Source organism: Chiloscyllium punctatum, chromosome 12 (genome assembly GCF_047496795.1).
Source record: "Chiloscyllium punctatum isolate Juve2018m chromosome 12, sChiPun1.3, whole genome shotgun sequence".
Lineage (NCBI taxonomy): Eukaryota > Metazoa > Chordata > Chondrichthyes > Orectolobiformes > Hemiscylliidae > Chiloscyllium > Chiloscyllium punctatum.
Window position 1 is genome coordinate 85,880,809 of NC_092750.1, and position 23,816 is coordinate 85,904,624.

Below are 23,816 nucleotides of genomic sequence, written 5' to 3' on the forward strand. Positions count from 1 at the left end.
ATACCTCCCACTGTTCAGTAACCATCACACCCCGACATACCTCCCACTGTACAGTAACCATCACGGCCCGACATACCTCCCACTGTACAGTAACCATCACACCCCGACATACCTCCCTCTGTACAGTAACCATCACACCCCGACATACCTCCCACTGTACAGTAACCATCACAGCCGGACATACCTCTCACTGTACAAAAACCATCACACCCCGACATACCTCCCACTGTACAGTAACCATCACAGCCGGACATACCTCCCACTGTACAGTAACCATCACACCCTGACATACCTCCCTCTGTACAGTAACCATCACGGCCCGACATACCTCCCACTGTACAGCAACCATCACACCCCGACATACCTCCCACTGTACAGTAACCATCACACCCCGACATACCCCCCACTGTACAGTAACCATCACACCCCGACATACCTCACACTGTACAGTAACCATCACACACCGACATACCTCCCACTGTACAGTAACCATCACAGCCGGACATACCTCCCACTGTACAGTTACCATCACACCCCGACATACCTCCCTCTGTACAGTAACCATCACGTCCGGACATACCTCCCACTGTACAGTAACCATCAAGCCCGACATACCTCCCACTGTACAGTAACCATCAAGTCCGGACATACCTCCCACTGTACGGTAACAGTCACGGCCCAACATACCTCCCACTGTACAGTAACCACCACACCCCGAAATACGTCGCACTGTACATTAACCATCACAGCCCGACATACCTCTCACAGAACAGTAACCATCACACCCCGACATACCTTCCATTGTACAGTAACCATCACACCCCGACATACCTTCCATTGTACAGTAACCATCACACCCCGACATACCTCCCACTGTACAGTAACCATCACACCCCGACATACCTTCCATTGTACAGTAACCATCACGGTCCAACATACCTCCCACTGTACAGTAACCATCACGGTCCGACATTCCTCCCACTGTACAGTAACCATCACAACCCGACATACCTCCCACTGTACAGTAACCATCACGGCCCGACATACCTCCCACTGTACAGTAACCATCACACCCCGACATACCTCCCTCTGTACAGTAACTATCACACCCCGACATACCTTCCATTGTACAGTAACCATCACGGTCCAACATACCTCCCACTGTACAGTAACCATCACACCCCGACATACCTTCCATTGTACAGTAACCATCACAGTCCGACATACCTCCCACTGTACAGTAACCATCACACCCCGACATACCTTCCATTGTACAGTAACTATCACGGTCCAACATACCTCCCACTGTACAGTAACCATCACGGTCCGACATTCCTCCCACTGTACCGTAACCATCACAACCCGAAATACCTCCCACTGTACCGTAACCATCACACCCCGACATACCTCCCTCTGTACTGTAACCATCACACCGCAACATACCTCCCACTGTACAGTAACCATCACAACCCGACATACCTCCCACTGTATAGAAACCATCACAACCTGACATACCTCCCACTGTATAGAAACCATCACACCCCGAAATACCTCCCACTGTACAGTAACCATCACAGCCAGACATACCTCCCACGGTACAGTAAATATCACGGCCCAACATAACTCCCACTGTACAGTAACCGTCACACCCCGAAATACCTCCCACTGTACAGTAACCATCACGGCCCGACATACCTCCCACTGTACAGTAACCATCACACCCCGATATACCTCCCTCTGTACAGTAACCATCACGGCCCGACATACCTCCCAGTGTACAGTAACCATCACACCCCGACATACCCCCCACTGTACAGTAACCATCACGTCCGGACACACCTCCCACTGTACAGTAACCATCAAGCCCGACATACCTCCCACTGTACAGTAACCATCACAGCCGGACATACCTCCCACTATACAGTAACCATCACGGCCCGACATACCTCCCACTGTACAGTAACCATCACACCCCGACATACCTCCCACTGTACAGTAACCATCACACCCCGACATACCTCCCAGTGTACAGTAACCATCACACCCCGACATACCCCCCACTGTACAGTAACCATCACACCCCGACATACCTCCCACTGTATAGTAACCATCACGTCCGGACATACCTCCCACTGTACAGTAACCATCACACCCCGACATACCTCCCACTGTACGGTAACCATCACACCCCGACATACCTCCCACTGTACAGTAACCATCACACCCAGACACACCCCCCACTGTACAGTAACCATCACGTCCGGACATACCTCCCACTGTACAGTAACCATCACACCCCGACATACCTCCCACTGTACGGTAACCATCACACCCCGACATACCTCCCACTGTACAGTAACCATCACACCCCGATATACCTCCCACTGTACAGTAACCATCACACCCCGACATACCTCCCACTGTACAGTAACCATCACGGTCCGACATACCTCCCACTGTACAGTAACCATCACGGTCCGACATACCTCCCACTGTACAGTAAACATCACACCCCGACATACCTCCCACTGTACAGTAACCATCACACCCCGATATACCTCCCACTGTACAGTAACCATCACACCCCGACATACCTCCCACTGTACAGTAACCATCACACCCCGACATACCCCCCACTGTTCAGTAACCATCACACCCCGACATACCCGCCACTGTACAGTTACCATCACGTCCGGACATACCTCCCACTGTACAGTAACCATCACACCCCGACATACCTCCCACTGTACAGTAACCATCACGGCCCGACATACCTCCCACTGTACAGTAACCATCACACCCCGATATACCTCCCTCTGTACAGTAACCATCACACCCCGACATACCTCCCACTGTACAGTAACCATCACACCCCGACATACTCCCCACTGTACAGTAACCATCACGTCCGGACACACCTCCCACTGTACAGTAACCATCAAGCCCGACATACCTCCCACTGTACAGTAACCATCACACCCAGACACACCCCCCACTGTACAGTAACCATCACGTCCGGACATACCTCCCACTGTACAGCAACCATCACACCCCGACATACCTCCCACTGTACAGTAACCATCACACCCCGACATACCTCCCACTGTACAGTAACCATCACAGCCCGACATGGCTCCCACTGTACAGTAACCATCACGGCTCGACATACCTCCCACTGTACAGTAACCATCACGGCCCGACATACCTCCCACTGTACAGTAACCATCACACCTCAACATACCTCCCACTGTACAGTAACCATCACACCCCGACATACCTCGCACTGTACAGAAACCATCACACCCCGACATACCTCCCACTGTACAGAAACCATCACACACCGACATACCTCCCACTGTACAGTAACCATCACGGCCCGACATACCTCCCACTGTACGGTAACCATCACACCCCGACATACCTCCCACTGTACAGTAACCATCACACCCCGACATACCTCCCACTGTACGGTAACCATCACACCCCGACATACCTCCCACTGTACAGTAACCATCACACCCCGACATACCTCCCACTGTACAGTAACCATCACACCCCGATATACCTCCCACTGTACAGTAACCATCACACCCTGACATACCTCCCACTGTACAGTAACCATCACGGTCCGACATACCTCCCACTGTACAGTAACCATCACACCTCAACATACCTCCCACTGTACAGTAACCATCACACCCCGATATACCTCCCACTGTACAGTAACCATCACACCCTGACATACCTCCCACTGTACAGTAACCATCACGGCCCGACATACCTCCCACTGTACAGTAACCATCACACCTCAACATACCTCCCACTGTACAGTAACCATCACACCCCGACATACCTCGCACTGTACAGAAACCATCACACCCCGACATACCTCCCACTGTACAGAAACCATCACACACCGACATACCTCCCACTGTACAGTAACCATCACGGCCCGACATACCTCCCACTGTACGGTAACCATCACACCCCGACATACCTCCCACTGTACAGTAACCATCACACCCCGACATACCTCCCACTGTACGGTAACCATCACACCCCGACATACCTCCCACTGTACAGTAACCATCACACCCCGACATACCTCCCACTGTACAGTAACCATCACACCCCGATATACCTCCCACTGTACAGTAACCATCACACCCTGACATACCTCCCACTGTACAGTAACCATCACGGTCCGACATACCTCCCACTGTACAGTAACCATCACGGTCCGACATACCTCCCACTGTACAGTAAACATCACACCCCGACATACCTCCCACTGTACAGTAACCATCACACCCCGACATCCCTCCCACTGTACAGTAACCATCACGACCCAACATACCTCCCACTGTACATTAACCATCACACCCCGAAATACCTCACACTGTACAGTAACCATCACACCCCGACATACCTCACCCTGTACAGTAACCATCACACCCCGAAATACCTCCCACTGTACAGTAACTATCACACCCCGACATACCTCCCACTGTACAGTAACCATCACGGCCCGACATACCTCCCACTGTACGGTAACCATCACACCCCGACATACCTCCCACTGTACAGTAACCATCACACCCCGACATACCTCCCACTGTACGGTAACCATCACACCCCGACATACCTCCCACTGTACAGTAACCATCACACCCCGACATACCTCCCACTGTACAGTAACCATCACACCCCGATATACCTCCCACTGTACAGTAACCATCACACCCTGACATACCTCCCACTGTACAGTAACCATCACGGTCCGACATACCTCCCACTGTACAGTAACCATCACGGTCCGACATACCTCCCACTGTACAGTAAACATCACACCCCGACATACCTCCCACTGTACAGTAACCATCACACCCCGACATCCCTCCCACTGTACAGTAACCATCACGACCCAACATACCTCCCACTGTACATTAACCATCACACCCCGAAATACCTCACACTGTACAGTAACCATCACACCCCGACATACCTCACCCTGTACAGTAACCATCACACCCCGAAATACCTCCCACTGTACAGTAACTATCACACCCCGACATACCTCCCACTGTACAGTAACCATCACACCCCGACATACCTCCCACTGTACAGTAACCATCACACCCCGACATACCTCCCACTGTACAGTAACCATCACACCCCGACATACCTCCCACTGTACAGTAACCATCACGACCCGACATACCTCCCACTGTACAGTAACCATCACACCCCTACATACCTCCCACTGTACAGTAACCATCACGGCCCGACATACCTCCCACTGTACAGTAACCATCACACCCCTACATACCTCCCACTGTACAGTAACCATCACACCCCGACATACCTCCCACTGTACAGTAACCATCACACCCCGACTTACCTCCCACTGTACAGTAACCATCACACCCCGAAATACCTCCCACTGTACAGTCACCATCACGGTCCGACATACCTCCCACTGTACAGTAACCATCACACCCCGACATACCTCCCACTGTACAGTAACCATCACGACCCAACATACCTCCCACTGTACAGTAACCATCACAGCCCGACACACCTCCCACTGTCAGCTGCAGACTTGGACAGAGAAAATACAGTTATAACTTTATCTGAGCAGTTGCGATGCGATGTGTTTTAGAAGGTCTAATGCAGGAGAGAAGTATAAAGTGGATGGGAAAACTACTGGCTGCATCAAAATCCGAAAGGATCTAGGTGTACAGCTCGACAGTTCCCTGAAAGTTGTAACACGGGTGGATAGGGTGATCGAGAAGACTGGCAGCAAATTTGCAGACAGGCATCAGAGCATGCATTATGAACATTAGCGGGTCACATTGCAGCTGGAGAGAAACTTAGTTCGGGCACATTTAGAATATCGTGTATAGTACTCGTTGCCACACCAGCAGAATGATGTTGAAGTGTTGGAGAGGGTATGGAAAAATTTTTACCAGGATGTTGTCTGGTTTGGAGGGTATTAGCCAGAAGAAATTGAACACACATGGTTCGTGTGCACCTGGGCATCTTTGGCTATGGGGCTACCTGATAGATATTTACACAATTATCAGAGGCATAGATAGAAGGACAGTTCCCCCCCCACCCTCCCCTCCCAGAGTAGGAATATCAATTACTCCGGACCGTAGGTTTTAGGTAAAAAGGAGAAAGTTCAGGAGATGTGATAGGTATTTTTTTTTGCTGTTCCAGACAGAATGTGAAAGTGCCTGAAATGCACTGATAGAGGGGAAGAAGCCAATATAGCAAGGTTTAAGAGGGATCTTGGCACAAATATGAGTAAGTAGGGAATAGAATGACATAGAAGGTATTCGAGCAAAAACTTTTGTTTTAACTTTAGAAGGTCATCCTGTGTCAATGCGGGCTTGCTGGGCTGAAGGGTCTGTTCCAGAGCTGGACCGTTCTTTATGTAAAGATTTGAACCCGGGGGTGGCGGGATGCTCACTGAATGATTACTGATTACCAACAGCCATATTATTGTGGATCCCTCCCCTCATCAACTTGTAGTTTCATATCCTTCCCCACCGTGGGAAAACTCAATATTGAGAATTTGACATGAATGTCTGAGCTGGTACCTGGTGATGCCATCTTGACCCTCGCTCCTGTGTCATTCTATCTTGGACACCAACGTCTCGGGGGAAACTGCACTGACAGAAGCTGCATGTACTCCACACCCACCAATGCTGGCATCTGACACATGCCAGCCTCACTATGCCATCCCAGCACATCTCTTACCCACTGACACCATTCTTCTGTACTTCAATGCTGCAGCTCAGGGTGCGCTGACAACTCACATTGCAATGTTGCTGCAAGGACACTGTGCTCAGGGACCCACAGCCAGCTCATGGACTGTCCCTCTGGGCTGCTCACTCCGTGTTTGTACACACTCACTTTGAGCTGACCTGAATGCTCACAAAATTATTGCCTTGCCTTACCCTGCCTTTAGCAGCGTTTCCCCTCAGCCAGAGCTACCAGGCTCACCTGTCTGCTGTATTGTCTTGGTGTTTAGCAGAGACACAAACCAGGAAGCTTGATATCATTGTCCACAGTCAGTCACTGTGCCCAGCACAGGGAGTCAGGGGGAGTCTCAGATCCCAGTTCGGGAGCTTGGACACAGTCTGTCAGCCTCTCATGGTTGTTGGGGTCAGGAACCTTCCCCTGTGAGGGGGTGAGGAGATGAATGTTAGGCTGCCCCATACCCCTCTTAGCTCTTTGTGCCCTAGTGTGGGATAGTTCCTTCTGGAATGTGAGAATTACCAAGGAGGATTAGGGAAATGGAAGTGGTTGGTACAGCTGTTAGTGCTGGGACAGTTGGGGGAAAGTTGTCGAGGGGTTCTGAGGGAGTTGGCAGCACAGACACCAGGCAGAGTTGGGCAGAGGGGCAGAGAAGAGATTAGAGAGAGACTGAGAGAAGGTGCTGCATTCACTGAGGGTGGGAGAAGTGGAGATGATGCCACTTACCCTGGTAGAGGGGAAAAGGTCACTGACCTCCTTCCTACACTGCTGGGCATTCACCCAGAAGGCTGGAATCACACTGACCCAGGGGTCAGCCTCGGACCAAGCTGGAAGGATCTGGTGTCATAGCTTCCCCTGCCAGCCCTGGAGGAAGATAACGTCCCTCTCATGCACCATGTCATACCCCAGGACCAGGGGCTTGTCCACAATGGGGAGCCCCAGTTTTACCCCCTCTGCCTTGTCCAGGACAGTTTCGGGTTCACAATCCAAGAGTAAAATGACTTTTTAAAGATGGCTCCTGGAAACAGGGAGGCCGGTGCATTCTGGGATATCCAGTCAGAGGGCAGCTGTTATGACGAAGGGGAAAAATCATTGTGTTAGTATCAGATGAGAGGAAGGCCACGCGTGCAGGGTGGTTAATGAGGCAGATTGGGGATCGTATCACGAGAAAATGCACTTCACCTGGTGGAGAGTAACCCTCCATGAAACCAGATTAAAATGATACTTGACCATATCATAAGATGGTTTAGACCTCTGTCTGTCTGAATCAAAACAGGGATGAAATATTGGGTGCAACAAACTTGGAGTGGAGAATTATACAGTAGATTAAAATCCTCAAAAAAGGGGTTAACACAATGTTCCAGACTGTTAAAAGGAGTCGGGAAAATCCCCTGCCTTATATTTACCGACATTATCCAATCCTGCAGCAATGATGCCGGAGGACAGGAAAATGGCTAATACTGCAACTTTGTTTACTGTGGAGCAAGGGACTGAGTGAATAGGTCGAGGCTGGAACTCTGAGAGTGAATAAACGGACACTGAGGAAGTCCCAGGGACTCCAGGACAGTCGGTCTGGATTTGTTCAAGGAAGATCGTGTGTAATTAATTTGACTGTCTCGGTCTGAGGCACTAACCTGTAACTGCATGTGAATTATTTGGATTTGAAGAGAGATCCCATGGCAGACTGTTTAAAAACAGAAATTATGGGGTCCAGGTGAATGAAGCAAACAACCCAGAGAAGTGTAAGGCAAGGCATTTAGGGACATCAGCAATAGAGGAGAATGTGCAATAAATGAGAACGTGGTCAGTGTGGGCAGATAAATGAAGGTAGCTGGAAACACCAAAAATCTCGTTAATGGAGCAAATGGCATCATTTCCTCTGTAAGCCAAAGGGCAGAATTTCGCAGCAGGAAGCTTATACAGGAACTGTATGAAGAATGAGTTCAGTCAGACCTTGGGGACTGTGTGCAGTTCTGGTCACCCCATCACATGGAAGGATGGGATTGGACTGGAGAGGGTACAGAGGAGATGCTTCACCCTGTGACAGTGGAAGTGCAGTTATGAGTAAAGATTGGAACGGAGGGTGCTGATAGGAGATTAGATTGGGGTGCACATATTGTCAGGTGCCTGGGGAGAAAGGGAGAGAATACCTTGCTCCTGTTGGAGAGCTCAGTTACCAGTGGAAATTATTTAATGTAATTGGTTGAAATATTAGAGAATTGATGAGGAAAGTTGTTATTTAACGCAGTTTATGGTCGGGATCTGGGAGTCACACATGTAAGTAGCATAGAGGCAGAAACTCTCAAACCATTTTAAAAAGGTGCCCGGATCTGCACCTGAAGTCCTACACTGTCTGGGGAGAAAGAACTAGGGCTTTAAAAAACAACATTACATCTTGTCCAATGCAGACAGTGGACAGAGTGATCTCCTCTATACTGTGCTATTTTCTGAAGTTTGCAAAGGTTACCAATATCTGATAGGATTAATACGCAGGGATGAGGGGTTAGGGCAGGGAGGAGCAGTGTGTGAATTGATTAGCATCACAATAATACTGATCCCATCCTTTATACACAATGCTACTTCACTGTGTTGTCCTGTTTATCCTTCCTGTAGAAATGGGGAAAGGTTTTTGATTATCCAGGTCTGTCTTGGTCACACTGCAGCCATATCTCCATAATCCCAGCTCAATCTGACCTGGTTCACACTATTTAACGCTACCATTTCACTGGCCTTGTTCAAAATTTCCCAGCTTCATTCTTGCCCCATTGAAGCCTGCTCTCAATCAACTAATGTTTCTCAGTCACAATTATTGCATATCATTCTCTACAACATCCTGAACTTTACAATAAAATGATCGCTGTGCCCCAAAACCATCCTCTACCGACACTGGATCCACTTGCCCCACCTCTTTCCCAAGGACCAGATCCAATAGTACATGCTCTCTTCGGCTGGATACATACTCCTGCAGTGAGCTCTCCTCCATGTAATCCAGGAATACTTGCCCCTCGTGATCATGCACCACCAGTATCTCTGTCTATATCTCGAAACATTACGTTTTTCAGTATAACTAATCTGTAGTATTGTCATCGCTCTCAAATGACGCTGCATATTTATTCTCTCCATCATTTCTTTGGTTGCTGGCAGACAGACTGTACCTCACAGTGTAAGTGTACACTTTTTGTTGTGTAGCTCCAGCCAAATTCATTCTGTCCTCGGACGGATCCTCTTTTTGTGGGCGGCACGGTGGCACAGTGGTTAGCACTGCTGCCTCACAGCGCCAGAGACCTGGGTTCAATTCCCGCCTCAGGCGACTGACTGTGTGGAGTTTGCACATTCTCTCTGTGTTTGCGTGGGTTTCCTCTGGGTGCTCCGGTTTCCTCCCAGAGTCCAAATATGTGCAGGTTAGGTGAATTGGCCATGCTAAATTGCCCGTAGTGTTAGGTAAGGGGTAGATGTAGGGGTATGTGTGGGTTGCGCTTTGGCGGGGCGGTGTGGACTTGTTGGGCCGAAGGGCCTGTTTCCACACTGTAACGCAATGTAATCTAGTCTTTCTCTTGGACCTCTTAACTAACACTAATCAAAACAAATACTTCTACCTTCACTTCTATAATTTCAGAATCCCTTTTCCCCAGCACTATTTAACACCCAGTCCTGCCATTCCTTGAGCCAGCTCTCGATGATCAGTACATCAGATTTCCACACACCAATCTGCATCTGGAACTCCCCACACTGAGTATTCACGTCCATGCAGAGTACCTCAGATTAAGGCTTTCTTTCTTACTCCATCTTCCACTGATAAACTTGTTGTTGTAAATTAGTACCAATTGTATCTCACATTAGTTTGAGAATTCTGGTAGTCTCCTCTTCTATTCCATTTTGGATCCTTAGCACACGCCAAGTTATTTTCAATCCCTCCCAAACACCGCACAACGAACTCAGTCCCAGCTCTGTCACGTTAGCCCATCCAGCTTGTACAGTTGCTGCCTTCCCCAGAACCAGTCTCAATGTCCCAGGAATCTGAAGCCCTTCCTGCTGAATCATCGTTACAGTCACACTCTCATCTACCTAAAACCACGAGTCCTGTTCTCACTTGGACACGGCACTTGGAGTATTTCAGGGATTGCTGCATTTGCGGACCGGCTTGCTAACCATCCACCTTGCTCCCTAATTTCTGACTCGCAGACCACTTCGCCCTTCCTACCCAGGTCATTCCTACCAACATGAACATGACCTTTGACTGCTCACTGTTCCCCAGACGAATGTGCTGCAGACACAGTGACATTCTTAACCCCACTATCCGGGAATTACAGACACGCTGACACCTTCTTCACTTTCCTGCCTCCCCTGTGACTATTGCTCCTCCTTCTTTCTCCCTCCCCTCCTGCACATTCAGGCTGCCTGTGGTGCCACACACATGGCTCTGACTGCCCTCCCTTGAGCAGCCTACAATGTAATCAGCTTCCAAACTGCAAACTGAATTGGGAGGGAGATACCAGGATTTTCTTGTATTCCCTCATTGTTTCTCTCTGGTTGCCTCATCCCCCAGCCCCTTCCTTCTTCCAGGCTTTCATGTCTGCAGGGTAATCTGCTGTGTGTGTGTGCTATCCACCTAACTCTCAGCATCACAGATGTCCCATAGAGTCACTAGTCACTGTCTGAACTCCATGACCAAGTGCCCATCTAGGACACGAGCAGGGGCTATGACTTCCCAATGTAACAGAACGCATTTTCCATCTGACAAACAAGTCTTGCCATGTCTTAAAATGCAATATGTCTGGAGTAACTTAATTAATTACTTAGAATGAAGTTAGCATTTGGAAATAACAATATGGTTAAGTTCCTAATTCAACTGGTCTTACTGAAGTTAATTTATTATATTGGCTCACAATTTCAGTTCTCCCTCTTATTTCTGTGTTCAACCCTTATTTCAGAAGTTGAAAAAAAATTATAGCAATTAACTGACAGTCGCTAATAGCGGTGTATTTATCAGCCAATGAAATTACAGCCTTTTCTGCGATGGCTCTTGCACTTTTTTCAAACTCAGTGCAGGCAGGTCCCAGCAGCAGAAGTTATCTCTGTGACTCCCAGGGACGTGTAATCCTTCAGCTCCCACTCCACTTTGCTCCCTCACAGGGTCACCGTCTCTGTGACTCCCAGGGCCTTGTCCTCCTCCTGCTCCCACTCCACTCTGCTCCCTCACAGGGTCACCGTCTCTGTGACTCCCAGGCACAATTAGGCTTCGATCCTCAGTGTTGATTTATATCCTCCCACTTTGCTGCCTCTGTAACTCCCAGGTGTGAGTGAGCCTCAAGCTCCTGCTCCACGTTGCTCTGTCACATGGTCACTCCCTCTGTGACTCGGTGCTGATTTCGAGCCTCCTGCTCTGCTGCTTCTCCAACTCCAAGTCCTCGTCGGCCTCGAACCTCGCTACTGATTAATATTCTCCCGCTCTGTGCTGTTCTCTCTCAGGTTCCCTCCCTTTGTGACTCCCAGGTAATGGTAGGCCTCAAGCCTCAGCTGAAATTTATAACATTCCATTCCGTTTTGCTCTCTTATAGGATCGCCGTTGTGCCTGGAAAAACATTAGAAAAGGCAGGACTAGACAAAGCAGAGAGTGTTACAGTGATTGAGCGTGCTATATGGGATGGAAAAGGTATTCTGGGGAGCTAGGCAAACCTGCATCAACTCAAGAACGTTACTGGAAGATACAGTGAGAGTTTCAGACATTGATGAAGGCAAGGGTGAAAGAGAGATGGTGGCTTGTACATGACGGAGCTTTGTAGAGTCGAAATTACTTTTTCTGAGCTGCTTACAGAGATGTGTAGACTTCAACAAATGCAAATTGAGAGCCAGCAAGTGTTGTCTGGTCCTGGAGATTTGGATGGAGACTTGGATGTGTCAGACTTGGATGTGACAGAGTGAGAAGACTTGCAGTAACTGGGGGGAATATAAACCTTTGGGGCACTGGTAATTTTCAAGGACCCCCAGGACTTGAGGAGGTGTAGAAATTGTGAGCATTCCAAATAGTGGGATTGTAGGGGTTGGAAGTCCTGAGATGGATAGGGAGGAAGAAAATTGCCACTTTAGCACACGCAATCATTGTAATTAGAGATTTAGGAAGGGAACCTGTGCTATCATTGATTGCAGTTATATGGAGAGTAACAGAAACTGAAGGGGTTACAAATTTAAAATGGGAGAGATTTTGGATGATCAGAAGTTTAAACAAGAATAAAGTAATTTTAGTGATCTCTAGAACAGATGGGAATGGAGGAGGTGAGATATTGTGAGGAACTGTCAGATTTATATGGCGGGGAGGATGTGAGATATAAAAGGGAGAGGTGCATTATCTGTTTGCAGTTACAGACATGAGGAGTGTTGTAGCGCCTGCTGGAGGGTACACGGATAACAACAGTTCCAACGGCTGGTGCAGTGGCTGAGGAAGGCAGCTCACTACCACCTTCTCAGGGACAACTCCATATCACCAATAAATGCTGGCCCAGCCAACAAAGCTCATCTTCATGAATAAATGAAGGAATAAAAGATCTACAAGTAGCTCTGAGGTCACTCAGGCAGGCCCTTTCAACAGCACTTCATAAACCCGGAACCACTATACCCTGGAAAGAGAGGAACTCCAAGTGCACGGAAACACCAACATTTCCAAGGTGCCCTCCAGGCCACGCTCCATCCTCCCAGCACTGTGTCTGTCCCTACACCCAAAGGACTGCAATGGGTCAGGAAGGCAGCTCCCCACCACCTTCTCCAGGGAATTACAGATGGGAAGGTAATGGGGAAACTCTGCTGTTTACAGCCAGACAGAAAAATAAATCCAGCAGTGGGTGTGAAATGAAATTTCCGTTTCAGAACAACATGCTGAGCATGGATAGAGGATTTGTCTGATTGGCACAAGGCAGAGAGTGTGAAGAAAGGGGTCTTTTTCACGATGGGAACTGGTGATGGGGGGAGCTCCGCAGGGGTCAGTGTTGGGACTATCCTCTACACGTTATTCATTCAGAGTCTGAACAAAGGATGTGAAGGGGTACGAGAAATGGGTTTCCAAGAAAGATCGCAGGGATGAAATTTGTGTCATATGAGGAGCAGGTGAAGTCTCTGGGACTGCACTTGTTGAAGTTTCAGAGGCGGCGGCAGAATCTCATTCAAACTTACAGAATACTGAGGGGCCTGGATGGAGTGGATGGGGGCAAGATGTTTCAACGAGCAGGAGAGACCAGAGGCCAAGGGCACAGCTTCAGAGTGAAGGGACCACCCTTTAGAATAGAGAGGTATTTATTCAGCCAGAGGGTGATGGATCTGTGGAACTCACTGTCTCATGGGGCTGTGGATGCTAAGTGATTCAGTGTATCTTACTCAGAGATAAGCAGGTTCTGGATGAATAAAGAGATCAAGGGTTACAGGGAGTGAGAGAATGGGGTTGAGAAACAATTCATACACAATCGAATAGTGGAATTGACCTGATGGATTGAATGGTCTAATTCTACCCCTATATATGATGGTCTTATGGACTGCGCTTATTCCATAAGTTTCTAAGTGTGCAGTTAGTATTTCTGGCATATCGTTTATGATACATTCCAGCACTTTCATGATTATTGCTGTCAGCTCTTGGTTTCAGATCAACTGCAGAAAGGTTCACCAGGCTGGTCTTCAAAATGGAGGGATATTGATGAAAAGAGGTGGAGAAGGTTGAACTTGCAGTCGTTAAAATTTAGAAAATGAGTCAAATTTGTTGATACACCAAAGATTCTTGTGTTCTTACAGATTCGATACTGAGACATTGTTTCACTGAGCAAGGGTCTGTAACCGGAGATGAAGGGGAATACAGTTACCAGAGAAGCTAAGAGAGAAAAGCTGGGCTGTAGAGACTGGAGGATGTTACAGAGTTCGGTGGTTTGAGATCACTGTTGGTGGTTAGAGATCAGGTGGTTGTCGGGCTGAAAGATGTCAAGTGGAGTTACAGGATTATCAGTTCTGAAGGATTTACAGAAATCAGGAGGAATATAGGGACTAGAGATTACACAGTAGTAGTTGGAGCTACAGAAATGTTCAGAGAAAGGGAGGGTTATAGGCACTGGAGAGTAGACAGATGGGGTGGTATTTGGAGCTATAGGTGTTTATAGAAAAAGGAAGGACTGGAGGGACTGAAGATTACACGGATTGGGGTGGTAGTTGGAGCTGCAGGAGTTTATAGAGAATGGGAGGATTGTTGGTGCTGGGAATTACACTGACATGGACAAGAGTGGAGGGGAGGGTTGAAGGGGCTGGATCAGTTCAAACAGCCAGGGAGAAGTGTAGGGATTGGAGGAGCCAGAGATACTGAGGGTTGTAGGGCTGCAGGAGTTCAGAGAGTTACTGAGGACTGTGAAGGCAGGTCTGCAGCATTCCCATCAGTTACACAGAGATGTGGAATGCTGTTCTGGTGGGGGTTACAAAAATCGAGAGGGTTGCAGATACTGGAAGATATTACAAAGACAGTGAGCTGTAGTATTTGAGGAGGTTACAGCAACAGGATGCGTTGAGGAGTTGGAGGCTGCTCCAGGTGTTAAACATGCTACAAAGGATCAAAACCTTACATCGATCAGGGGATTGGAAGATCTGGAGAGAAAGAATGAGAATTGCAGTGACTGAAGAATATCACAGAGATGGGGAGTAACATATGAGTTAGAGGAGTTATAACATGAGATGGGCTGTATTCAATGGAGTCAGAGAAGATACAGGGAGATCTGAAGGGATTACAGGTGATCAAAAGGTCAGTGAGGCTTCTCACTGTCGAATTGGGTCAGTTTACGCAGGCATGGGGTATTTTATGGAATTGAGCTACTTACAGAGATTAGGAGAGTTGTATAGAATTGAGGAAAGAACAGAGATATGGAAGGCTGTAGTTAATGAAGACTTTTGTTGATGTCAGATGCTGAGGTTCTGGAAAGTATACGGACCGGCAAGCTGTACAATCTGTCAGAGTTTACAGAGACAGGAACAGCAATACATCCTGGAGACACAAACACAGATAGGGAGTATTACAGACACTGGAGGAGGTTTCTGATTTAGGGATGGTTGTAGAGGAGTGTAACGTTTACACAGATAGGGGTGTAAGAGCTGGAGAAGATTATGGAGATGATTAGATTGGTAGGGGGACCGGAGGAGCTTACACTGACAGGGCGGGTGATAGTGACGGGAGAATGTTACTGAGATAGTAAGTCTTATACAAACTGATCGGGAGAGTCACAAGCATTGGAGCTGGTTCCACAGATCGGTAGTTTTACAGGGTCCTGAGAGGATTACGCAGATAGGGAGGTTTGTAGGATGCCCACATTTTCAGAGTGTTTCAGGAATGGAAAAGGTTACACAGTTAAGGAGGGATGTTGGAGCTGTGGGAGTTCACAGAGACTCGGAGGTTTGAAGGGGTTGGGGCTGATTATGGATAGATGGATATATTTAGGGGCAGTAATATGGAACGCAGAGGGAGAGTTTAGATTAGATTCCCTACAGCATGGGAACAGGTACTTTGGCACAACATGTCCACACCAACTCTCCAAAGAGTAATCCACCCAGACCCACTTCTCTCCGACAATGCACCTAACACGATGGACAATTTAGCATGGCCGATTCACCTGACCTGCACATCTTTGGACTGTGGGAGGAAACTGGAACACCTGGAGGAAACTCACGCAGACACAGGGAGAAGGTGCAAACTCTACACAGGCAGACAGTCACCGAACGCTAGAATCAAACCTGGGTCCCTGGCACCATCGCTCATCACTGAGCCACCGTGCTGCCCCAAATTGCAGAATTACACAAAGAGAGAGTGTTTGAGGTGCTGAGAGGACTATAGGGAGTGGACGAGCAAACAGAGATGTGGAGTGCTGTTGTGGCTTGAAAAAGGTCTGGAGGTGTTCATATCGGTAAGGAGGTCGGTAGGGTTGGGAGAAGGTTACTGTGGTCGTGTGGTGCTATAGGCCAGGAGGCAGGAGTGTGATCGGACCTGCAGAAGGTTACAGTGATATCATGTTTTCTTGGGGCTTGAGGAAAGTACACAGGTGGGTATTTTGCTTCAGGCTGGAGGATTTTACAGAGACGGGGTTACTGTAAGTATTGTGCAAAACTATAGAAATGGGAATTATTGTACTGAGTGCAGGATGAGATTACTGAGATTGGGCATGTTATCGACATTGGAGCAATTTACATACAGGGAGAGTCGTCAGCATCGGAGTAGGTTTCAAATATACAGTGGGAATATGGGAGTGGTGGAGGTTACAGAAATAGGAAAACTTCTGGGAATTACAAGCATTCACGATATTGGCACAAACAAGTTAGACCGAAAGGCATGTTTCCTTGCTGTATGACTCTATCACATGACAAGAGACAGCGTGAGGAGGGAAGATAGAACAGAAAGATCCCAGGTTTCAATACCATCTCCTTGAGGGAGGCCTGCTTTCCCCTCTGTTGAACTGATCCTCACTAAGACAGCACAGGCCTGAATTGATAACTGTCAACTTACTGTATTGCAGCAGAGATGTAAATTAACAAGACGGTGGGGTTTGAGCCTGGGACCATCATGCTCTGTGTTTACCCTTCAACACTGTATCTGTGTCATGTCTTCTGGACCAAAGTTCGATCCCTTAAATCCACTCTGCTCTGTTCACTGTGAGTTATCTTGCCTCGCTGCAGGATTTACTGAAGGCTCCAGCTCTCACTCTCCATCTCTCTGGCTGACCAACCATCTTCAGTGTGGTGATGGACGAGACAGGAATTGGGAATTCTGTTGAGTCAAAAGCATCCTGAGTATCTACAGGAGATAGAGAAACAGACAGAATGGGAAATTAGACTGATGCAGTGAGGGTTACACATGGAAAATGGCACTAAGTCCCACAGAGATCTGGAAAATCCCTGTCTCCATCCCTGGTCTGTGTTGCCTCATCTCCCTGGAGTGGAGAATTCTGTTGGCTTAGGATCTGGAGTAGCTGCAAAAGGTGCAGTCACTGGCATCAATTAGACCCTCACAGTGACAGATACCACATGGAGAGAGACTGTGTGATATCACCAGAGTGCAGGAAGGTATCAGGATCAAACCACGGTCAGGAAGAAGGTGCACTGGGATCAGTACTCAGGGATGAGGGAGCTATCAGTAGACCAGGCAATGACCTCGTGTTACTCTCACTAGACTGTTCATCCAGAATTTAACGCCGACCAGATATCCTTTCCTAATTTAATGCCAGAGTCAGGGATACACATCTAACTGCTTAATAATACCCTTTCAGTAAGCAAATCTGTTATAGGCTGCCAGTCTGGCCTACATATGAATCCAGACCCAGCGCAATGGGATCGACGCTGAAATGCCCTCTGTAATGATCTGGCAAGTCACTCAGCTCTAAGGCTGGTCAGGGTGGGCATGCGATGCTGGCCAGCCAGAGACAGCAACATCCCATGAGTGATTTAAAATCAACACTGGTGGGATCAGTGTCCTGGTCAATCATGTCAGTAGGTTTATGGACAGGGCTTTAAACTGACAGAGAGGATGCAGGGACAGGCTTCAGGTGAAAGGAGCTTTCCAAATCCAAAGAGAAAATGTGAAGCCTCAGAACAGCATGGGAATGTGGCTGAAGACAAGCAGAAAAGAACAGGAAGGGACAGAGTTTAACTAAAACTGTACATCAATGAATTGTTTTGTGACAGGACATTGTGGGGAAGAGGAAATTATAATGTTGTTTTGATTTGGAATGGACAAAGTATCTTCATTAAGGTAATAGCCTTGTGACACAGAGATAAATGAGACTTAGTCACCAGACAGACGTGATTACAGGGTGAACAAAAGGTGGAACATAAATATTCAACAGTAAACAACCTTACAGGATCTCAGGCAGAATGGAAAAGCAAGATGGGAACCCTGACACTAATGGACAACAAAGGCATTACAGAGAAAGCACTTGGTCTCAGATTATGCAGCTGAATCAGCCTGAATGCAAATTCTGGGTGCTATGTCAAAAACACAAGCAGGAAAACAGTTTTTAAACTGGTAAAAACAATGACTGCAGATGCTGGAAACCAGATTCTGGATTAGTGGTGCTGGAAGAGCACAGCAGTTCAGGCAGCATCCAAGTAGCTTCGAAATCGACGTTTCGGGCAAAAGCCCTTCATCAGGAATAAAGGCAGTGAGACTGAAGCTTGGAGAGATAAGCTAGAGGAAGGTGGGGGTGTGGAGAGAATAGCATAGAGCACAATGGGTGAGTGGGGGAGAGGATGAAGGTGATAGGTCAGGGAGGAAAGGGTGGAGTGGATAGGTGGAAAAGGAGTTAGGCAGGTAGGACAAGTCCGGACAAGACAAGGAGACAGTAACTGAGCTGGAAGTTTGAAACTAGGATGAGGTGGGAGAAGGGGAAATGAGGAAGCTGTTTAAGTCCACATTGATGCCCTGGGGTTGAAGTGTTCCGAGGCGGAAGATGAGGCGTTCTTCCTCCAGGCGTCTGGTGGTGAGGGAGCGGCGGTGAAGGAGGCCCAGGACCTCCATGTCCTCGGCAGAGTGGGGCGGCGAGTTGAAATGTTGGGCCACGGGGCGGTGTGATTGAGAGGTGTGGGTGTCTCGGAGATGCTGCCTTGCAGTGTTTTATTGCTCATCCCTGCATTAAACAGGAATTCATTAGAAATTGTAGCAAAGGTGGTGTGATAATTTTTGAAGACTTCAATCTTTGTCTAATCTGGGACAGACACATTGGCAAGAGTGATATTATCCGAGATCCTCCTTGAATGTTTTTGTCAGTGTTTCTTTGAATAACACATTGTGCAAATAGCTAGGGATGTAACTATCTCAGATAGACTATTGGGTGATGAAGCTGAGTGAATGAGTAATATCACACCGAGATCCTCCAAGAAATTATACCGGAATTCAAAGAGATTATGACATTTTAAAGTGACCATAAAGCACACCCGAGCATCAGTAACAAAGCCCATTATATGATTTTGAGAGAGAACTGACCAAAGTAAACAGGGGAAACAGACTGAAATGTCAGTCTGTAAATGAACAGTGGAAACCATTTAGAGCCAGAGAGACCTAGAGACGTACAGCACATAAACGGACCCTTCGGTCCAACTCGGCCACGCCGACCAGATATCCTTTCCTAATCTCGTCCCATCTGCCAGCACTTGGCCCATATCCCAATAAACCGGTTTTATTCATATACCAATCCAGATGCTTTTTGAATGCTGCAATTATACCAGCCTCCACCACTTCCTCTGGCAGTACATTCCCTACATAACCACATTCTGCGTGAAAAGGTTGCCCCTTAGGTCCCTTTTAAATCTTTCATCTCTCACCCTAAACCTACGCCCTCCATTTCTGGTCTCCACCACCCCAGGGAAAAGACCTTGTCTGTTTATCCTATCCATGTCCCTCATGATTTTATAAACCTCAGGAATGTCACCCCTTAGCCTCTGACGCTCCAGGGAAAACAGTCTCAGTCGTTTCAGCCTCTCCCGATCGCTCAAATCCTCCAATCCTGGCAACATCCTTGTAAAACTTTTCTGAACACTTTCAAGTGTCACAACATCCTTCCAATAGGAAAAAGATCAGAACTGCATGCAATATCCCAAAAGTGCCCTAACCAGTGAGCTGTACAGCTGCAACATGACCTCCAAACTCCAATAATCAATGCTCTAACCAATAAAGGAAAGCATACCAACACCTTCTTCACTATCCGCTTACCTAGATAACACTCACGGGGGCATGGGCGTGGACATGGATTGGACGGTGGGTGTGGCGGGCGGGGGGGGGCGGTGTTGAACGGGTTTGGGGATGGGCTGAGGGTGATGTCGGACGTGTCTGGGAAGTGGGGGCAGGCGTCCGGTGGATGGTGGTGTCGGACGCTTTTGGGGGCAGGATTCGCTGTTGGGTCAGTTTGGGGGGGTGACGTTGAGAGGCGGGTGGGGGCGGTGTTGGATGGGTTTGGAGGCGAGCGGGGTGTGTTTTGGGGGTTTGGCAGGGTGTGGGGGCTCGCTCATGGCTTGCTGCTACCTAGTCACCTGAACAGGGAGCAGACTGGACTGAAAACACCGAGCCCCAGAGGAAAGGTATTGAATCGATTAACCAAATAATCAATTATCTGAACGGAATAGTGTCCGTCCATCTTGTTCAGACAATCGGGGTTCCTCTGTAAACCATCTGGACGATACCCTAGTGTCGTGTGAGTTTTACCTTCACCCAATCAACCCCTGCTCGATCCTGCTGAATGGTCCCAATATTGGCCCAGTTCCAGTTTAAGACGTAAATCTGTCAACCTGTCTGATCTTTTTCCACAACTATGTTAAAACAAAGACAGTTGTGGTGACTGGACGCAATGTGCTCTCCGACTGATACTTCAGTCACTTGCCTGACCTGGTTGTCTGAGGAGAGGTCCAGTTTTGCACCCGCCTGAGTAGCATAGAGCCCTCTACGTCTTGGTTTAGGAAACTTTCTTGGACACATTTTACAAATGCCACACAGTGCGGGCCTTTTACCCTCTGGGTGACCCAATCAATCCAGGGACAGTTAAAATCTCCATCCAATACTACTCTATTATTTTCATAGGTACCTGCAAACTCACTATATATTTGCTCCTCTCGTCCCCGCTGGCTATTTGAGGGTCTAGAACACGATCCCAGCAGACTGACCATCCCCTCTTTGTTTCTAACTTTTAAATTTATGCCCTCATTTGATGACTGCATAACAGAATTGTCTCGATACACAGTTGTTATGTCCTTCCTAATCAAAAGGACAACTCCCCTTCCTCACTTACTGTCCTTCTATCACGCCTGTAGTTTCTGTATCCTGGAACACTGAGCTGCCAGTCCTGCCCTTCTCTCAGCCATGTTTCGGTTATGGCTATAATACCCCAGTCCCCAGAGCTAATCCATGCTCTGAGCTCGTCTGCCTTACCAGTCAGGCCTCGTGTGTTGAAATAAATGCCCTTTAAAACCAGATGTCTTTTCCCTCCCTCGACTGTGCCCCTGGATATCCTGAATAGGTAACTTGCTCTTGAATGCTGATGTATTTCCCCTGACTTTTCGATGGTCCCTCTCTCACTCAGAGTCTCAACTCCCTGCCAAACTAGTTTAAATCCTCCTGGGTAACACGAGCTAATCTCCTCCCTGGGATACTTGTGCCCCTTTGCTTCAAGTGCAAACCATCCCCTTTGCACAGGTCCCCTCTACCCCAGAAGAGATCCCAATGACCCCTGAACTGAAAACCCTGCCCACTATACCAGCTCCTCAGCCACACATCCATCCGGCCTACCTTTCTATTTCTATCCTCACTGGCACTTGGCACTGGGGGTAATCTGAAGATCATTAAGGTCAATATCCTGCTTTTTTTAACTTCTCACCTGACTCCCTGTACTCATTTCACAGGACCCCATCCCTTTGTCTACCTCTGTCATGTGGACCAATGTTCACAATGACCTCAGGATGTTCACCCTCCCCCTTCATAATGTTCAATAACGACTCAGAGACATCCTTGACCCTGGTACCTGGGAGGGAGCACACCATCCTGTGGTCTCTTCTGGAGCCACACAGTCTCCTGTCTGTCCCCCTCACAACTGAGCCTCCTATCAGTATCACGATCATTACAGAGGATCTGGCAAACAGAGACAGGGAGGAACTCCCTGCAGTTGGGTCCATGTTAGGAAAGTGGAGTATTTTAAAATGATGCAGTGAGACCGCAGGGGCAGCGTGCTCCTTGAAGAGTGAATAATAAAGGCAGCAAGTCCAGGGAATACTGATCAAGTGATATCGTGAGTTTGATAAAGAAAATACAGTGCAATAAAATCAGGTGAAGCCCTTCACAAGTATAGAGAGTGCAAGGGGATTGTGGAAAATGAGGGACAAACAATGGTCATGAAATATATTTGGCAGATACAATTGTGGAAAAGCCACAGGTAATTTATCAGCATCGTGAGAGTCAGAGGATTCCCAACGAAAGAGTGAGGCCTGTGAGAAACCAAAGGGACAATCTGTGCATAGAGCCAGAGGAAGCAGGTGAGGTCTTCAATGAATACTTCCCATCTGTATTCACACAGGAGAAAGACATTATTGCCGGGGATTTCATTTGGGATGCTGAGGTTCCAGAATATGTTAAGATCAATAAGGAGGAGGTATTAAATGTTTTCACAGGCATAAAGGTGGAGAAATCCCCAGTGCCCAGGGAAATGTATCCCAGGCTGCTATGTCATTCAGAAAAGGACATCTGCCCATCCTCACGTGGTCTGCACGACATAGCCACAGCAAAGTATTTGCCTCCCAATTACCATCTTCAAAGGCCAAGCAAGTGACTCAGTTCAAGGGCAGCTAGGACTGGGCAAGAAAGGCTGGTCAGCCAGAGACACCCACATCCCATACCTGATTTAATACATAATCCATTAGGATGGTCCCACTGGAACCATGCTGGGAGCAGTGTCCTGGCCGATCATGTCAGTAGGTTTATGGACAGGGCTTTAAACTGAGAGGGAGGATGCTGGGACAGGGTTCAAGTGAAAGGAACTTTCCAAATCCAAAGAGAAAAGGTGAAGCAATGGAACAGCATGGGGATGTGGCTGAAGGCAATCAGAAAGGAACAGGAAGGGACAGAGTTTAACTAAAATTGTACATCAGCAAAAAGATTTGTGACAGAAAATTGTGGGAAAGAGTAAGTTATGTTTTCTTAATGGACAACATCACTGTAATAAGGTCGATGGATTTGTGACACAGAGATAAAAGAGATTTAGACACCAGGGAGACATGGATACAGGGTGAACAAAAATATTCAATGGTTCACAATCTTGCGGAAACTCAGGAAAAATGGGTAACACTAAAAAATAATGGATAACAAAGGCATTACAGAGAAAGCATTTGGCTGCAGATCATGAAGTAGTGTCAGTCTGAATGTAATTACTACTTGCCAAGGACACAAGCAGCACAGCAGTTTTAGCCACTGAACAGTATGCCATTGCTCATCATTGCATTACACAGGGACTCGTTGCAATTTTTTTAACAAAAGCATTTTGATAATTTTGGAAAACTTCAATACTTGTATAGTC

At 47.8% G+C, this 23,816-nt stretch overlaps 1 long non-coding RNA gene across 3 annotated transcripts in view; it reads right to left on the minus strand.

Annotated features, from left to right (window-relative positions):
• The window catches only part of LOC140483495 (uncharacterized), a 92,773-nt gene that overhangs the window by 44,456 nt on the left and 24,501 nt on the right, over positions 1-23,816 (minus strand). Inside the window, exons 4-5 of one of the 3 annotated variants that reach the window (XR_011961983.1) lie at positions 17,276-17,563; positions 11,624-12,337 (exon numbers count right to left, since the gene is read on the minus strand). This is a non-coding gene — a long non-coding RNA (uncharacterized lncRNA). Of the gene's footprint in view, positions 1-11,623; positions 12,338-16,659; positions 17,564-23,816 lie in introns of those variants that run through there. The other 2 variants (XR_011961984.1, XR_011961982.1) reach the window with 2 other exon arrangements.